At 46.7% G+C, this 17,745-nt stretch overlaps 1 long non-coding RNA gene across 1 annotated transcript; it reads left to right on the forward strand.

Moving 5' to 3' along the window:
* Positions 1-418: 418 nt before the first annotated feature.
* LOC116580277 lies at positions 419-12,890 on the forward strand. Its single transcript, XR_004281579.1, has 3 exons — positions 419-571; positions 12,276-12,332; positions 12,636-12,890. It is a non-coding gene; the product is annotated as an uncharacterized LOC116580277 (long non-coding RNA).
* Positions 12,891-17,745: the final 4,855 nt, after the last annotated feature.

Genomic DNA, 17,745 nt, shown 5'->3' on the forward strand with positions numbered 1-17,745 from the left:
TAGGGGGAGGCCTGATTCATCGCAATCAGCTTGGAATTGGCAGTTTTGACTGTAGGCAATTTGGGGACATTACTTATGCCTGAATAGGCTGGGAAGGTCATTTATAGCTTGTTAACACCTTTCCGACCTCCTTCATCTCCAGATCTTACTCGCCAACCCTCTTTGCCTTGCTTCAGGGCCACCTAAAAAAAAAAAGAAGAAGAAGAAGAAAAATCACAGATTGGGAAGAATGACACCTTCCTATAAAATTAAAACCACTACAGAAGACACTCCAGAGAGGGCTTCTTAAAATATGTGCGCATCAGAATGTGATTTGTTTGTTTACACACCCATCCATTGTCCGTCCATTCACCGGCCACCCCTTGTCTGTTGATACACGATGATGTCATAAACCCCTTTGGTGAACTCTGGCTGCTTATGCAGCCTCGGCCACTGTGTCAGGTGCAGCAGAGTGGGGATGACAGGGGAGCGTTGGTGACTCCAGGGACACGGACGGCTGACGCCTCTGCATGAAGCTCCACACCAAGCTCTGGGGATGTTCCTAGAATTCAGCCCAGTTCCTGGCAAGCAAGTGCAGGACACATGGGGGTTCTGGAGGAGTTGCTCGTGTCCTGAGAGCTCACTGTACTCAGGGTGCAGAGTGGGGCAACTGAAGGGGACTGTGGTGTTAGCGTGGGTTAGGACCCCACCATTGGTCTCTGAGCTTTGAAGATGGGTCCTCCCCTTCAAAGTGGGGACAAAATTGAGTGTACTTCAGGCGACGTTTTAAAACATTTTTTAAAAAGATTTTACTTATTTATTTGACAAAGAGAGAGAAAGCGAGCACAAGCAGGGGGAGAGGCAGAGAGAGAGGGAGAAGCAGGCTTCCCACTGAGCGGGGAGTCTGACGTTGGGCTCGATCCCAGGACCCTGAGATCATGACCTGAGCTGAAGGCAGATGCTTAACCAGCTGAGCTACCTGGGAACCCCTAAAAACATTCAAAAACACACAGCATGCACGCCCAGCACATGGGATGTTCCATTAAAAGCAGGTGTCCTCACTATTACAATCATCATTATGGTCATTCTGGCTGGAAGACATCTTTGCCTGCCCTTGGAGAACTGCTGCTTTCCCCTAAGCCCCACCCCCGAGTTCAAGAAAGGGGTCCCCGATGGTTACTGCTATGTAACCCTCCACCCCAACATGAACCTTAGGGGCTCGACGTGGCAAAACCGCTTACTGACTTCATGTTCCTCTGGGTTGACAAGGTTCAGCTGGGCAGCTCACCTGCCGGTCTCACTTGCAGTGTCTCAGACAATTGCTACCAGTGGGATCTGGGGCTGGAGTCTATCTGCAGACTCTCTGGGGCTGGGAGGACGGCTGGGTCCCTCTCCACCTGTCCCCAAGGCCAGCATGGGAACCTGGGGAGCAAGAGATCCGGCAGCTGGCCATGGCATGATCGCAGCAGCACATGGGTCTCTGCTCCGCTGAGCAAAGAAGGCCACCTGCATATATAGGAATGATTATACTACACGGTCTTCCCCTTCCTGTCATTAAATACTGTCCCCAGCCTGGGAGCATCCGGCGGGGGTGGGGGGGGGAGCAGAGAACACTTTTGTGCATGCTGTACATTGGTCAGATCTCATTGTAACATTCTAGGTGTGCTTGCCTTCAGTGGAGGCCCTGAACCTCTTTTTTTTTTTTCCTCCAAGGGAAGAATCACCCTTCTTTGCTAAATTCCCGTTGTTCTGCAGTCAGACTCGAGTCTGCCTTAAGTAAGGGATTCAGAGCCCACAGACATGCCCGGCCTCAGACAGGCGGCTGACATGGGGGGGGGGGGGGCACCGAAGGGCAAGGCCAAGACTGTTAGTGGTCTCTTCCTTTTCCCCACCACTCCCTTCACCACACACACACACACACACACACACACACACGCACACTCACACACTCACACTCATCCCCACCCTCTTCCTAGCCCTTTTTACCCCTGCCCTTAGTAAACAAAACTCTTTCATTCTGGGGCCTGGAAGATTCCATAATGAGTTGAGCCTCTTAACAGTCTATTTTAATAAAACTCAGCTCCCTGGCTGTATGGAGACCATAAAACATGCAGGTTCCAGCAATAATATGTTTAGTAGCCCTGCTTGATAAAGTGGAAATGTTTGCATGTTTCAAATTATGAGCAATTTAAAGTAGGAAGCTAGCAAGCCAGTTCTTGGGTTATGAAGCTTGACATTGTTAAGCCTTAAGAGAACACATACTTCAAAGTCTCCTGGTCTGAAATATGTCCTGTGTGCAGCTCGGCAAGGAGCAGCTGGGATAAGCCCAAGCAGCCGGGAGGGGAAACCACCATGTGATTTGGCCGCCGGAGCTTTGGTCCTTGGACTCACATGCAGCCTTTTGGCTCGGGGAGATGTGTCCCCAAAGAAAGCCCTCCTACTCAACACCTACTTCCTGAAGACCTGTGCACTCTGTTGGCTCCCCCGTCCCCAGCCCATGAACTCAGCTGGTGTTGGAGGCAATGATTTAGCATTACCAAAGCGTTCTAACCCTGTTAAATGCTGCAGGAGAGATCGGCACCAAAGCCAGCCCCTGGATCCTATCAGTGGTTTTAAAGTGACTTTATCTGAATCCTTTTGCTTTGGTTTATTTCATGTTAGACTCTGTGCAGCGTTTCATTTGAACAAGCGGTTTTTGCAAATTTCACTCTGCCCCGGCAGCACTGGCCAAGCGCCGGCGCCCTTCAGAGCCTCCGTTCAGTGCTCGCTGTTCTCACTGCCTAGAACACGCTTGTCCTGATTTTTCAGTCTGGTTTTCTCCCTCTCGGCCCTCAGTTTGCAGCTGGAGTGCTACCTTACCTTCTTAGGAAGGCTCTTCCTGATCATGCCGGAGCTCCACATTTCTTCTTTCATGTCTTCTAGGTTTTCTTGTTCTGGGTGCTTACCACAATCTTGTAAGGATCTCATTTATTTCTTTGCTTCCTTGTTTACTGTCCATCTTCCCCAATAGCATGGCAGTTTCCATGAGAGCAGAGGCTTTGTCTCCCTTGTTCACCACTGGGTGGCATATGGTAAGTGCTCAACAAATGCTTCCTGGAAGGATATGTAGGGGAGTGGGTGGATGAGTGGGTGGGCGGATGGATGGTTGGATGGATGGATGATTGGACAGTTACACAGATGAATGATTGGGTAGATGGATGGATGGATGGATGGATGGATGGATGGATGGGCAGGTGGGTGGGTGGATAGACAGATGGCTGGATGGGTAGATGGATAGATGGAAGAGTAGATGGATGGATGAGTGGACGGATGGGTGGACAGATGGATGGACAGGTAGATGACCTGTAAGAATTTTTCGAACACCAAGACTATAGGGTTCTGAGTCTTTAGAGGATAAGATAAGGTGAACAGAGTTTGGAAAGTTCAATGCAGTGTCTTGACACCTTCGGTGACTCCTCTGACAACTAGAAGGCGCATGAGCTCCCCAGGGTCACTTTTGGGAAAGAGGGGTTGCCAGCAATGAAAACGACTCCACTTACCCCTTTAACATCGCGCTCCCTTCTTCGGTTTACTTTCCCAAGGCCCGAGATGAAAGATACAATTTCTATACCTTAAAAAAAAAAAAATCCCATAATTGCACCCACCCTGGATCCTCCGTCCCCAAGCAGCACCCCCAGTCACACAGGAACAAAGACAAGCCTGTTCTTGACTAGACAGCCGAGCCAGGCCCAGCCACCGTGTGGTATGCAACCCTGACCGGCTGGCTGAATTCTTGAGCTGATAAGAGCGCTCCCTCCCTTGCTGAGAGGGAGCATGCAAATTGGGGTGAGGAGACCTCCCTGTGGTTCATTCTGCCCCTGTCCCTCCCTGGAAGGCACCCCCATATTCAGAGGGTCTCCTCTTACTTGCATCAAACCCAGGCTGCCCGTCTTTCTCTGGGTATTACTGGACAGCTCTCCTTGACCAACCCAAACTAGCAATGCCTCCATCCAAGGGCTCGGGTGGCGAGGCAGACAGTGCAGAATCTAGAACACACAGCCTAGAGTGGGGCCGTGAACATGGGCGTGCCCCTCCTGGGACTCACTCCTGTTGTTCAATAAACAGGCTCCCCCGGGGTTCCCTGTATCTTGCTGGTCAAAGCCCCCACATTCAGAATGAGGTTGTCCAGGGCCACCGTGTAGAGCATTGACGTCATGCCCTGCTCGCTTCTAGGGGGCATTCGGGCACCAAAGTACAATGTGTGTGTCATCACCTTGGAATCGTGCATCGTGGTAGTGCTGGGGAGCCCCCCCACCCCACTGCCAAAGATCTGTTTCAGAGATTGCTGGGGGCCTGCCCAAGGTCACCAGCATGTTTCCCCCCCCACCACCACCACCACGCAAGATTAGGAAGTTGTGCATCAGGCTTCATCTGGGTCGTCAGCTGCGGAATATTTCCACTGTCAGTTCAACAAAAAGTGTGATGATCCCAGTAAAGCTTAACAAAGAAAACGCTATCAGGCAATTAGTAAGCCCAAGTCAGCAGGACTGATGTGAAATTTATCATGCTGGGGAGAGCGCGTTCATTTGCGTGTGACAAACGTCGGCGTGTGGGTGCTCAGCCTGGGGAGCTCAGGAAGACAGCAGCTTTGCTCTTTCCGTCCCCAGAGTTAGGGTTCAGATACTCTTCTCCACTGAGGTCTCAAAGGATGAAAACACATGCAACTGTATTTTGCACGGAAGAGCGAAAGGGTTGATGTCCTGAGCTGGGGATGTGGAATGCTGCTTTTTAGGGACGAAGAAGTAGGGAAAAGTGAGCTACAAAGAGAAGCAACAAATTTGTCTCACACTCAGAGAGAAAGCCTGCGGGGGGGGTGGCTGCTTTGAAACCTGTCCTGTAGGAAGACACAGTCTGTAGGGCTGTGAACTGGGGAAGGGGGCAGGGCACCTGCTCAGGCAGGTGCAAGCAGGAGGCGATAAACCAACACTCGCCCCTACCACCCTAGAGCCACGGACCAGCCAAGGTGACATTTCCAGGGGAGGGCACATGGCAGCCTCCCCAGAGCTCTCAGCTTATAGGTTTCAGGGTGGGCAGCCAGACCTGACTGGAGAGGTCTAAAGGATTGGGGTATTACTAGATTCACTACTTTCCTTCTGATTCCTTTCTTCCTTCCTCTTCCAATTCTTTCTAATGAACCTGCCTTTACAAACTTAAATGTGTTTGCTTTGGAAGAACAATTTCAGGGGGAAGCCCAAAAACACAGCCCTCTCAATGCCTTCCGCCCCCCACTCTCCTTCACAGCCAGAGTCTCTGAGCCACGCCAGGATGTAAGGTGTGTTTGGATGTGAATAAAACATTTATTGGGGATTTAAGGCTTTACTAGAACTTGGGAAGGCAAGGGGACAGCCGCATGGATGGTACCAGGATTCTTGGCTTAGCAAGGCTTACCCTGCCATCTTGCTCCTCACTTCTCCCACTGTTCCCCTCCCTCTGGCTCTCAGGCCATCTCCACTGGTGTCCTCTTGACCTTGCTTCTGCCAAACCCCAAGCTTTAGTATCCCCGATAGTCCAGGGTCTGAGAGCAGGAGAGTAGGAAAGAATCAGAGGGAAGATTTATTGAGTATCAGCTGGTAAGCCAAGCACCACAGGGGAGTCCGAGGGCATAATGGAGAGTACAACACAGTCTCTACCTGCCCCCCATGAAACCTTCTGTCAAATGGAGATGAGCAATAAGTGAGCAGTTAATGATAGGTTAGGTGGAGAAATGCAGCAATCGGGTGGACAGGGTTGGTGAAGGGAGGTTAAATCACAACTTTATGGGACCACTGAGCTGGTAGGGTGGGTGTAAAGCAAGGAATACTACCTGGAGGAGGTGTCCTTTAGGTTGAAATGTGGATGAGTGGAAGTTATTCGGGTATAGAGGAGGAATGGACATGAGACCAAGCTTGACATTGCTTTAGGAAGCTCCCTGAAAGGTCAGGGGCAGGGAGTGGGAATTGCCTGCACCTGGCCTCATACAACAGACAACATTTGTCAAACACTGAGGTGTTCGCTGAGAGTTATGGCCCAGGTAACCTCAAAGACAGAATAATGGGAGTGTCCCATCAGGAAAGGAAGATCCTGGCTGCAGGTGACCATCTCTCCAGTGAGGTGAGGCAGGGGTCCAGGGAGGCCAGATATGGTGGATTAAAAATGGCCACAGAGCCATTTCTCCCATCAAGAGACAGTCGGTTTCCTCTCCTTTGAAATTTAGGTTGTCTCTGTGATTTATTTCGACCAGGGGTTGCAGAAGGAGTGTCCTTCCAGGATTTCCAAGTACAGAACTTGAGAGGACAGAAAATGATGTGTTCTTCCTCTTAGACCCCAAGGACCACACGGTGAGAATCCCCAGCCAAATGTGGAGACCACAGGGAAGTGAAGCAGTGTGTTCTGGTAAACAGCCTGGAAGGGAGGTCCAGCCACAGCCAGCACCAACTGCGCAGTGCGTGAGACCGCCATCTTGGTTGCCCCAGAAAAACAGTCTCCACTCCAGTCAACCACACCTGGAACAGAATACTAGCACAGAAGAGCCCAATCAACCCCAGAACTTTGAAAGATAATAAATGACTATTGTCCTAAGGTCAGCTTGGGATGGTTGATAACTGAAATAACAGACAAAGGCCCAATCCTCTGAAACTGAAGTAGAAGGCAGTCACCTGTGTTGACCAGGCTCCCCACAGTGGCTCGTTCTGTCAACGACTAAGGAGCTCAAGATTTACTGACAAGCTTCTTTAGCCATTTCTGCCTTCAACACACCAGTACACTTTGATGGAATATGTTGGCCAAGACACTTACAGGAGACATAGGGAAATACTCCCTGCCCTCAGGGGCTCATTGAATACGCAAAAAGACAAAGGCACCAGGAACATCTGGGTGGCTCAGTCGGTTGAGCATCCAAGTCTTGATTTCTACCTGGGTTATGGTCTCAGGGTCCTGGGACTGAGCTCCGTGTCAGGCTCCATGCTCAGCAGAGTCTGCTTGAGGATTCTTTTCCTCTCCCTCTGCCCCTCCCCACTCCCAAATAAAATTTAAAAAAAAAAGACAAGTGTACCAGCCCAACTTGTTAGAGCCAGAAATTTAGATGTTATTCCAGAAACTTCTCTGTCCCTCCCCATCAAACAGTAAGAACTAACATTTGTGCAGAGCCCTTACTCTTCCAGGCATCATGCCAAGAATTTTCCATGAATTAACTCATTGCATTCTCATAACAACCTTAGGAGGAGAGTACTATTTTCCCTCCCGCTTCACAGGAGTGGAAACTGAGGCACAGAGTTAAGTCACTTGCCCAAGACCCAAAGCTGGTCCATGACAGAGCTGGGGTCTGAATCTAAACTGGGTAATCCCAAAGCCTGTATTCTTAACCAGTCCTTTAGAATCAGTGCCCACCCGAGTTAGAGAGTTTGAGATGCAAATTCTTTACCGTGTAAACTTGGCCAAATAATTTACCCGTTCAACTGTTTTTTTTCCCCCTTAAAATGGGGTCATACCTTTTTTATCAAGATTGTTGTACATAGACAACATAAGCATCTTTCTAGATAACCACAGACCAAAAAATGCTGGCATCTTTTCCCTTTCCTTAGTATCTCTCCCTCATTGGAGAAAACCCCTATCACATAGGATTTCTGACCTCACAAGAGTGGGCATGAGGCACCTGGGTGGCTCAGTTGGTTAGGCGTCTGCCTTTGGCTCAGGTCATGATCCTAGGGTCCTGGGATTGAGCCCCGCATCAGGCTCCCACTGCTCAGCGGGGAGCCTGCTTCTCCTTCTCCCTCTGCAGCTCTCCCTGCTTGTTCTCTCTCTCTTTCTCTCTCTGTCAAATAAATATATAAAATCTTAAAAGAAAATAAAATAAAAGCGTGGGTAAGTCATGGCAGTAGCTTGCCTCACATTGAATGGATGGTGTTTTAGACAGTGGCCTCTACTGGAGAAGTTCTGCATTGCAACCAGGCTCTATGATCATTGTAAACATGTAGCTTTAGGACAGGAGTCTGCAAACTTTTCCTGTAAAGGGTTAAATATTAAGTATTTTAGGCTTTGTGGGTCCCCAAATCTCTGTCATAGCTACTCAACTCTGTTGTAGCATGAAAGCAGCCAAAGGTTCGTAAATATGTGAGTATAGCTGTGTTTTAATAAAACTTTATTTACAAAAACAAGTGGCAGGCCAGATTTAGCCTATAAGCTACAAGCTATTATTTGCTAACCTCTGCTTTAGTATAAGAGTAGAGAGCTTCTGTGGGCACAGCCTCTTCCAAGCACAGGAGATGATCCTATAGGCTAGGAGTACACTTAGAGGGTAAAGTGAGGAAAGGAGTGACAGATTCCAAAAACAGTGAAAAGGTCTGCCCGAGTATTCCTACAACTTTTGGTACCCAGCATGTCATGAGCCCGACTGTATTTCAAGCTTTCAATTCTAGTATTTACAATTTTGTAAGTGGCTTATAAGAATCTAATGCATCATTTATTTTTTAAAAAGTCAAAAGTAGTCATTCAACAATCAGCTTTGTGGCATTAGGTCTAATGCACAAAGTTACAACCCTGTATCTCCTTTGTGCTCCTGGAGAACAATACTCTTTGGAAATGCACCAGGGGAAATAAGCATTCCATGGCAAAATATGCTGAGGAAAGTCTATATATTCTGTTCTTCCTTTTGGAGATCTCTAATGGATCTAAGTATATTAAAAGGCTGAGAATTCCTATAATAACCCGTTAATCTTGGTGAACTCTGAGTTTTTACAAACTTGCTTGACCACAAAAACTTAATAGCTCATAGGTTAAAAACATAGGGTCTGGATCCAATAAAATGAGAATAATAATCCCTATCTCACGGGGCTGGTATGGAGAACACACATGAGGAAGCTTGTGAATGGCTAGACACAACCTGTGACGTAAGATATCCGGGCTGAATTCTGGCTGTTTGTTCTTTCAACATGCTTGGGAAATTCTGGTAAAGAGAATCTAGAAAGGTATTAATGAATTTGGTTCTTGCGTTAATCTTGAAAGGGGTTAGTTAATGGTAGTCCTTATTTTATGGTTTAACAGATGCTATAATCGATCTAGAAATTTTTAGAAATTTCAGCTTAAGGCCTATGCTCACTACTAAGGCCCCCTCTGCATTCTTTTTTTTTTTTTTTTTTTTTAATTATTCTTGAAAGCAAAGACCGGCGGGTGTTGCCAGGTTAGAACTAGAGGCTCATAGAGACCGGTTCCTTAGGAGACATCGGACCTTTGGGAATTCTTAGGGCGGGTGATGATCTGGAGAACCCTGGAAACGGGCTGAATGCAAATAGTCAGCTGGGGTGGGGGGAGTAATGTGGATGCTGGTGGTCTCACTCCCCTCCACAGCAGGACCCTCTTACCCGCCCCCCCCCAACAAAGGCCAGAGGCCCTAGATATTGACACATGCCTTTAAGCCCTTGGACACTTCAAAGAAAGAAGATTAGGAGCGAATCTCAGAACCTGTTCCCCAGAGAGAACCGTTTGTCCAAAAGTTGATATTATTGATGCTGGTAGAAGCTGAGAGGAGCGTGTAATTTATTTAATAAAAGTCAGTCTGTGTTTGCTGGGGCTCCTGAGTTTTCTTGCTTCCTTGCGAACATTCTCAGGGGCTAGGAGGGCCCCCTGTGATCAACACAAATGTTTGATCAGCTATGCGTCTTCTCCAGGGCAGCTCAGATGATCCGAGAGGCTTTGGCTCCCTGGTTGTCTCCAGAGTTTTCTCCTTAAATTCTTTGTTTCTCCAGAATTCATTATAAACGACATAATTACATCTCTTTTTCTTCTCTGATTGAGCACATTTCTTACAAATGGTGATTTACCATTTGGATGCGGGAGGAGGCTGAGTGAATGCCCTGCGCGCGGGCAGCCTTGTCTCTCCATCCCACAGCTTCACTTCCACCCAATGCCCAGCAGGCCACTTGCCATCATCCCTGTCCAGCTCGTGCCTGGTGTGGGGCAGGGACAGAGCCCCACAAACCCATAAGGAAGGAGCGCCAGGGTCAGCCCAAAGTTGAGCTTCACAGAACAATGGAATCCTTGTAGAGAATTTGAGATGTTATCATGAAAAATTAATGGAGGTATATTGTTCCCGAGTCTGGGCCCTTTTAAGCAAGCCCTTCCTTGCTTAGAAGCAAACATCCGATTAGACCTTTGCTTCCCAGCTATAGTGAAAATAGAAACAAGGATTGGATAGGCAGCAAATTACCAACTGTAATAGGAAGAATTGAAAAATCAGAGACAGACACGAGAGAATTCATTCGTTCACTCATTCATTTTACTAATCTTTACTGTATTTCTTCTCATGCCAAGAACTACTTTGCAAGGTATAATGACAGCGGTGAACGTAATAGTTTATATTCGTTGAGCACATATTGCGCAAGAAGTATTACCTCCTTTAGTCCCATATGCTAGAAACTAGACCTATTTATCTTAGTTATACGTAAATACAGAGGAGGAAACTGAGGATTGGTGAAGCTAAATGATGGGCCAAGTTCAACAAAACTCATAAAGAGCAGACTTTGGATTTCAACCCTGGCAGTCTGATATCAAGACTCCTGTGTTTGATTCCACCAGTAAGATGTCACTTAGGGCAAGCGAAGTCTTTGCTCTCATGGAGTTTGCATTCTAGCAGGAGACAGTCCATTGAAAATAAAGACAAAGGTCAACATATACATAAGCAGGATAATTTCGATTGGCTGCAAAAGCACTGGAGAATATGAGAGGCAGGGACAGGGGAAGTTATTGGGAAGATCCACCTTCCCCACCTTGGCACTTGTAATGGCAAGAATCTCGGGGGGTCTGTTTGTCTCACCTGAGAGCAAGATGGATGGATGAGAGGGTCCTTCTGTGGCTCCTTTCTTCCTACGATCATACAGGTGGCACTCACCACTACTTACAACAGTGTGCTTCCTCTGTGATCTAATGCATGGGGTTTCCCAACACGGAGGGCACTAGACCACTGGACATGAGCTGAATTCGATGACACCAAAGCAAAAAGTCACCTTTGCTCTTAAGCCCATAATCCTATGGAGGACACCCAGCTACGGCCGAAAACACCTACTGATGTTCAAAGATCAGAACACACTGAAATTAGTGATTCTCAACTGAGGGTGACATTTTTTTCCCCCCAAGGGACATCTGGTGATGTCTGGAGACATATTTAGTTGTCACAAGTGGGAGGCAGATACTAATGGCTTCTAGTGGGTAGAGGCCAGGGCTGCTGCTAAATGTCCTACAATGTATGGGGAAGCCTCCTACAGCAAAAATGTTCCAGTCCAAAATGTCAGTAGTGCTAAGGTTCAGAAAACTTACACTAAAGTGATATACACGTGCATCGAAGAGTGAGTGTGAGCACGGGAACAGGAGAATACCGCTCTCATTTCCTGAAGAGTCTGCACACAAAATTCTTCCAAAGTTCCAGGAGCTTTCAAATGACACTGTTGTGCATTGAACTGTGTTCATGTGTTGAAACCCTGACTCCTAAAGGGGTGATATTTGGAAATGGACCCTTTGAGAAGTGATTGGGTTGAGGTGAGATCATAACGGTGGGGCCCTCATGATGGGATTAGTGACCAACAAGATCAGACACCAGGGAGCTTGCTTCCTTTCTCTCAGTCATGTAGGGATACAGCGAGAAGGTGGCCACTGGGGAAGAGAGTTGGCTGGCACCTTGATCTTGTACTTCCTAGCTTCCAGAGTCATGAGAAATAAATTGCTGCTGTGTAAGTCACCAAGTGTATGTTATCATGTTAGGGCAGCCCAAGCAGACTAATAAGTTCTACTAAAACTTTCCATCAAAAATTCAAAAGTTTCTGTCAAAAAATTCAAAATTCCATCAAGATTCAATGGTCAAATTAAAAACAAAAACAAGGGGCGCCTGGGTGGTTCAGTGGGTTAAAGCCTCTGCCTTCAGCTCGGGTCGTGATCCCAGGGTTCTGGGATCGAGCCCCGCATCAGGCTCTCTGCTCGGCGGGGAGCCTGCTTCCCCCCCCACCGTCTCTGCCTGCCTCTCTGCCTACCTGTGATCTCTGTCAAGTAAATAAATAAAATCTTAAAAAACAAAAACAAAATCAAAAACAAAAACAATTCAGTCTTCAGAATCAAGAAGGGACCCACTTTCAAAATTGCCTACCACTTCCGTTAGAGCAAGAGAGGACTTGCTTAGAGACATGTGGTAAAAGAGACAATGCCTAAATCCCTACTTGCGTAAAATTGATAATACAAAACACATCTCCATTAGGGTCTTCTTTAATTGAAACGATGCTTTCTTTCATCCCTGCCAGGAAGAAGAAAAGTCATGTTTCCAGCTTGGACTGCTGTTTCATCTGTTAGACCTGCTCGTAAGCTAAGCCAAGTTTCGTTAAAAATTATTGGTCTCATAATTTTTTTTTTCTTTAAAGAGCCCCATATGGAACCAATCTCATGATAGGATTATAGCTGCAGAAAGCCATTGGGCATTTTGACCCACTCTTGGATTCTTAGGAGATTTTAAGTACAGATCTAATTTTTTCCCCACCCTGGAGAATTAAGTGAATATTTCAGCTAAACAAATAAATAAATACATCCAAACTTCAAAAGTTACGCTGAAGAAATGGTGAAGCAGATCTAGTCAACACAAAGAAATTTTTCTCTTGTCTTTACAGAGCCTATTTCCTTGATTGGCCCAATGCTCTTCCTCCGTGAGAACTTCACCTTCTCCTTGGGTGCCAGCCATCGCCCATTCTTGCCTGATTAAGAAATTCTCTGGGATGATCAGAGGATCTGCAAATGTGTAAAATATGATCTTAGCCCTTGCACAAGTATTTTAACAACCCAACCTTATGATAGGTTGTATTTCATTGGCTTGGAAGAAGCACTGCATTATCGGGGAAAACAGCACAGATGTTGCCTAATAAATGTTTTGGTTGTTGAATTATATTAACCTCATGAAACATTTATGCAAATCTCACATTAACAAAAGGTAAAAGAACCATTATAGGTTATGAAGCATACAACAGGATGACCTTTGTTTTGTTTTTGTTTTGTGGGGGTTTTTTGTTTTGTTTTGTTTTGTTTTTTCACCTCGGTATTTTATGGGTGTGTTTGTAACTCCTGGGGTTTCTATTTAGAAGCACACAAGGGCATTACAGATTTTCATCTCTTCTGTTTTCAGTTCTGTTATCATTCCTTCCAGCTGATTTCACATTTTATGATGCTAATGGTGGCGGTATGGTTTTAAGTTTCTCTCCTGTCAGCTGGTCAGTAGGTCCGAGGGATATATTTAATAGAATCTGACAGCTGATGGAACCAGTCTCATTGAAAGAGGATTTGATATGTGGAGTGAATGTGAGGACCCTGAATTCGCCATAATAACGGCCATTATGATTCAACCCCTCACAGCCAATATAACTCTTTCTCTTGTACACACCAGTACACGTGTATAAAAGACATGACTTCTGGATGACTTCTTCCGTATACTGATCTGAGGCCGTTTAGATAGCATGTCAAAACAGATTAGCCATCTTATCCTGCCACAAAATTAAGGGAAAGAACTTTGTACAACTTTGCCCAACAAATGCACATGTGCTTGTAAACAAAGAAGGTATAGAAGGGGCGAAGATTGTCCCTTGTGGAGCGCGGGGTGGGGGGTTGTTGTGAGAACCAAGACACTGAGAAAAGCTGCAGACTCACTCAGTTAGGGTGCTCCGGTGGGGATCCCAGGGGGGCACTACCTGAGATAGAACAATAGGTAGGAGTCCATTGCCTGGGAGGGGAGGTTGGCCCCAAGCTTGGTTTCATACGCATGCGCCTGGGACATTAAAGTGGATTCTGGCCCTCCTCAGTCAAACTGAACCAGAATCTCTATAGAAATCCATTTGTACGTGTGTGTCTTGACAACCTGAGACAGTCACATTCTTTGCAAGGCCTCTTGCCTACTAGCAGCTAACATTATACGTAAGATTTATTGAATGTTTGCTAGGTGCTAAATTTTATATGAACTCTTTTGGCCCCTCCAAGAAACTTAGCATGTAGACATTATTATGAGACTGACATGTAGATACTATTATTAGTTATTGTTATTATTATTTTATCCCATTTTACATATGCAGAAACTGAGGCACAGCCAAGTTAGGTAACTGGTTCCAGGTCACAGCTAGTAATCGGCAGAGCGGAAGTTGTGCTTCAGGCTGTCAGAACCCATCACCATAATGGTGAGGCTCCTCTGCTTCTATTTTGTTCTATGCCAGTGAGAAGTGTGGGTGTGTTTATGCATGCACGCATGTGAATAGAAATTTCGGAGTAATAACGTCCCCTTAGAAACCATGTGGCCCGGCCCGAACTGCAGCCATGCTTCCATTCAATCAAGGAAGCAACTGACGGATTCTTTCTCTGTAAGCTGGGCGCCTCCCATCCCACAGGGCCATGGTAGAGACAGAGGAGAACCCAGGAGCACCCCCAACAGCCCCAGTGGGCGCTCCCAAACCCTTCTCCTCATCATTTCCAACCTCAAAACTCCACCCCACCCCTACCTACCTCCTTTTGTCAGCTGCCGTCCCTCCTCCCCCCGCCCCCGGTTCGAAACTGCTTCATGAGGGTATTGTTTAAGGGAACGAGACCAGGAACAGTTGACTCTACGTTCTTGAGCATCCTTGTGTTTGTCCACTGTCATCCGCCAGCAAAAAAGGAAAAGGGCCGTGGAGAAGTGTGCGCATGCGTCGGAAGTACCTGAGCCGAGCGTGTCGGATGTTAGGAGAGCTACTCACAGCTGCCTGTGTTTAAATTACATGGCGCTGGTACTTTTTAGGTCAGAAGCATAAAACCTACTATTGATCTTGAGCAATGCATCCAATTTTGAATGTCTGTTCAAGCCCCAGGCACTTCAATGCCACATAATCAATATCTTTTCATTCTTTCTCCCCCCACTCCCCCCTTTTTTTTCTTTTTGGTAACAAATGTATGAGTTTGTTTATCCATCCTGCAGGCTTGCCTTTTATTCTTCAAGTAGAACACACAGCATGCTAGGGACCCACTGCTCAGACCTCCACTTGCAAGACTAGGATCCGAGGCTCAGGTATAGTTGAAATAAACAGCCATTCTGGGACGCCTGGGTGGCTCAGTCGTTAAGTATCTGCCTTCCGCTCAGGTCGGGATCCCAGGGTCCTGGGATAGAGCCCTGCATTGGGCTCCCTGCTGAGAAGAAGCATGTTTCTCCCTCTCTCACTTCCCCTGCTTGTGTTCCCTCTCTCACTGTGTCTCTCTCCGTCAGATAAATAAATAAAATCTTAAGGGGGAAAAAAAAAAGGAGAAGAAAGAAAGAAATAGCCATTCCTAGAGCAGATAGCTTTCCAGGATCTAGGAACAGGATGCCCCTTGGAAGCAACCAAATGACATGGCCTGGGGAGTGGTGTGCAGAGAGAGACAGAGAAATCAATATGGGAAATATGAGGCCATGTTTACCCTGCTATAGACACTAAGATCATATAATATGTGGAATCCTAACATTTAGAGTGAGAAAGGGCCTTGCAAATTATTTGAAGGATGTTATCTTCTGGCTTACAGAGGAAAACACCATGGTCACAACCCAGGATTCTAGATGTACAGGGTGGTTGAAGCAGCCCCGAGAAGATGAGCTGGACCAGTCTCTGCTAGGGAAAGAGAAAAAGGCTTAAGGTTGACCAGATGACCACGGTGGTCTGTAGGAACCCTGAGAGCATTCTCTGTGCCTAAAGTCCCAATGCTGAGAAGGTGGGGGTGGAATTCAGGAGTGACTTCTTCTATAGGCTGCAGGATAGAGTTAGCCCTGGAGGATGAGGAGAGTGGAACTGTGAGCCAGGTGAAGGGTGAGGAATGGGAGGTAGAGGTAAGAGGAAAAAGAGACACATTATGCAAAGGCACAGAAGCAAGAGGAAGCAAGGTCCGTTGAGAGAATTGCAGATGGTTCACATTAGCAGCAGGTGGCCGCATGAAAGGGCAAGAGGGACTGCATGAGACATGCCCACGAAGTTCTGAACTCCCTGCTTTGACAGGTTCTGAATCAGGAAAGTGACATGACTGGCATTGGAGTGCAGCCAATCTAAGCTGGCGAAAGGGCAGAGGGTGAACTGGAGGGGCAAGGCTGGGTGGGGTCAGGAACCAAAGATGAAGCTATTCCAGTTGGGCAAGTCCAGCAATGACAATGGCCAGAGCAGAAAGGGGCAAAGCAGGGCCTGCGTTTCAGATACTTGCAGGGGAGGCTCCGCAGAACTTGGTGAGAGTCTGTGGGTGAGAGAAATGGTGGGAGGATCATAGTGGGAGGCAGTGACACTTAATCCTGGCATTATGTGTAACTAATTAGGACTTACTGTGTGACTTTTGGCAAGTCATTTAACCTCTCTGAGTCTTGGTGTCCTCACCTATAATATGAAGATAATATTGTCTACCCCATGAGGCTTTGAAGACAGTGAAGTGAAATAATGCATGAAAAGTACATTACACAGTGCCCTGTACATGGTAAACCTTCAATAAATAGTAGCTGAATTTTATTATATTACCATGGGAGATGTCCAGTGCAATATGCTTTGTCTGAAGGTAGTATCATTCCTAACGTAGTCTTGAAACAGATTTCTTGGGTCATAAGCTCTTCCCAAGTAACTCCATAGGCTGGAGTTATTTCCTTAGTGCAGGAGACAAGTCTTAAGCACACATCTAGCTTTCTCCTTCTTCCCAGGTTCCCAGGGGAATAACCGACCATGTATAAAAACAGGAAAACACTTATATAAGCCACTGGGTATTCCAGAAGAGGCATGATTACAGGCCAGAAGATGTGCAGAACTCTGTTAGACACATAGCCAATGGACCAGAGTGAAAGACAAGCCAATTGGACCTATGATTCCCTGAACAGGAAGGAATAGTCTACTAGATAATAATTTCAAAAAGATCTTTGCAAAACCTCACCAATAGCCCTATGGAGGTGGAGTGGGAGGAGAACTGGAGAAGAGAGTGGACTAGCACATCTGGAGCTGGTCAGTGCTGTGAGGAAGTACCCACAGTGCCAAGGGCACAGCGAGAGTGAGGCCCACAGCAGAGGCGTCTGCCCGAAACTGACCACCATGCCAGAACTGGGTCATGGCATGGTCCCCAACCAACTTCTGGCTGCTGAGCTTCATTAGACGTTCATTCTTCCTCTTGTCAGTATCTAGCTCTTCTTATCCTAGTCCTGACTTTGATTTTAAACTTGGAATCACTCCTTCTTTCTGAGGCCACCTGGTCTGAGCAGATTTCCGGGATGGAGTTCATAACCGAGGTCTGGTCAATATAGCACAGAATGGACCACAGTGATTGGTTCCGGAACGGTCACACCCCCTGAGGTAGTCCAACCAGAATGGCTCTAGAAGTTTGGTGGGAGTCCCCAATGAAATACCATTTCACACCACTGGGACGGCTGTAACCAAAAAGATAGGCACTAACCACAACTTCCAAGGATGTGGAGAAATTGAAATGCTCCCACACTGCTGGTGGGGTTGTAAAATGGTGCGGCTGCTTTGGAAAACAGTCTAGCTGTTCCTCCGGAGCTTAAATATAGAGTCACCATACAACCCAGCAATTTCACTCCTAAATATATACCTAAGCGAAATGAAATCAAATGTCTGCACAATGTCCACAGATGTTTAGAGTGGCATTATAATGGCCAAAAGGTGGAAATGAACCAATGTCCACCAACCGATGAATGGATAAACAAAATGTGGTAGTCCATACAACGAGATGTTATTTAGTCATGAAAAGGAATGCGGTTCC

Source organism: Mustela erminea, chromosome 19 (genome assembly GCF_009829155.1).
Source record: "Mustela erminea isolate mMusErm1 chromosome 19, mMusErm1.Pri, whole genome shotgun sequence".
Classification (NCBI taxonomy): domain Eukaryota; kingdom Metazoa; phylum Chordata; class Mammalia; order Carnivora; family Mustelidae; genus Mustela; species Mustela erminea.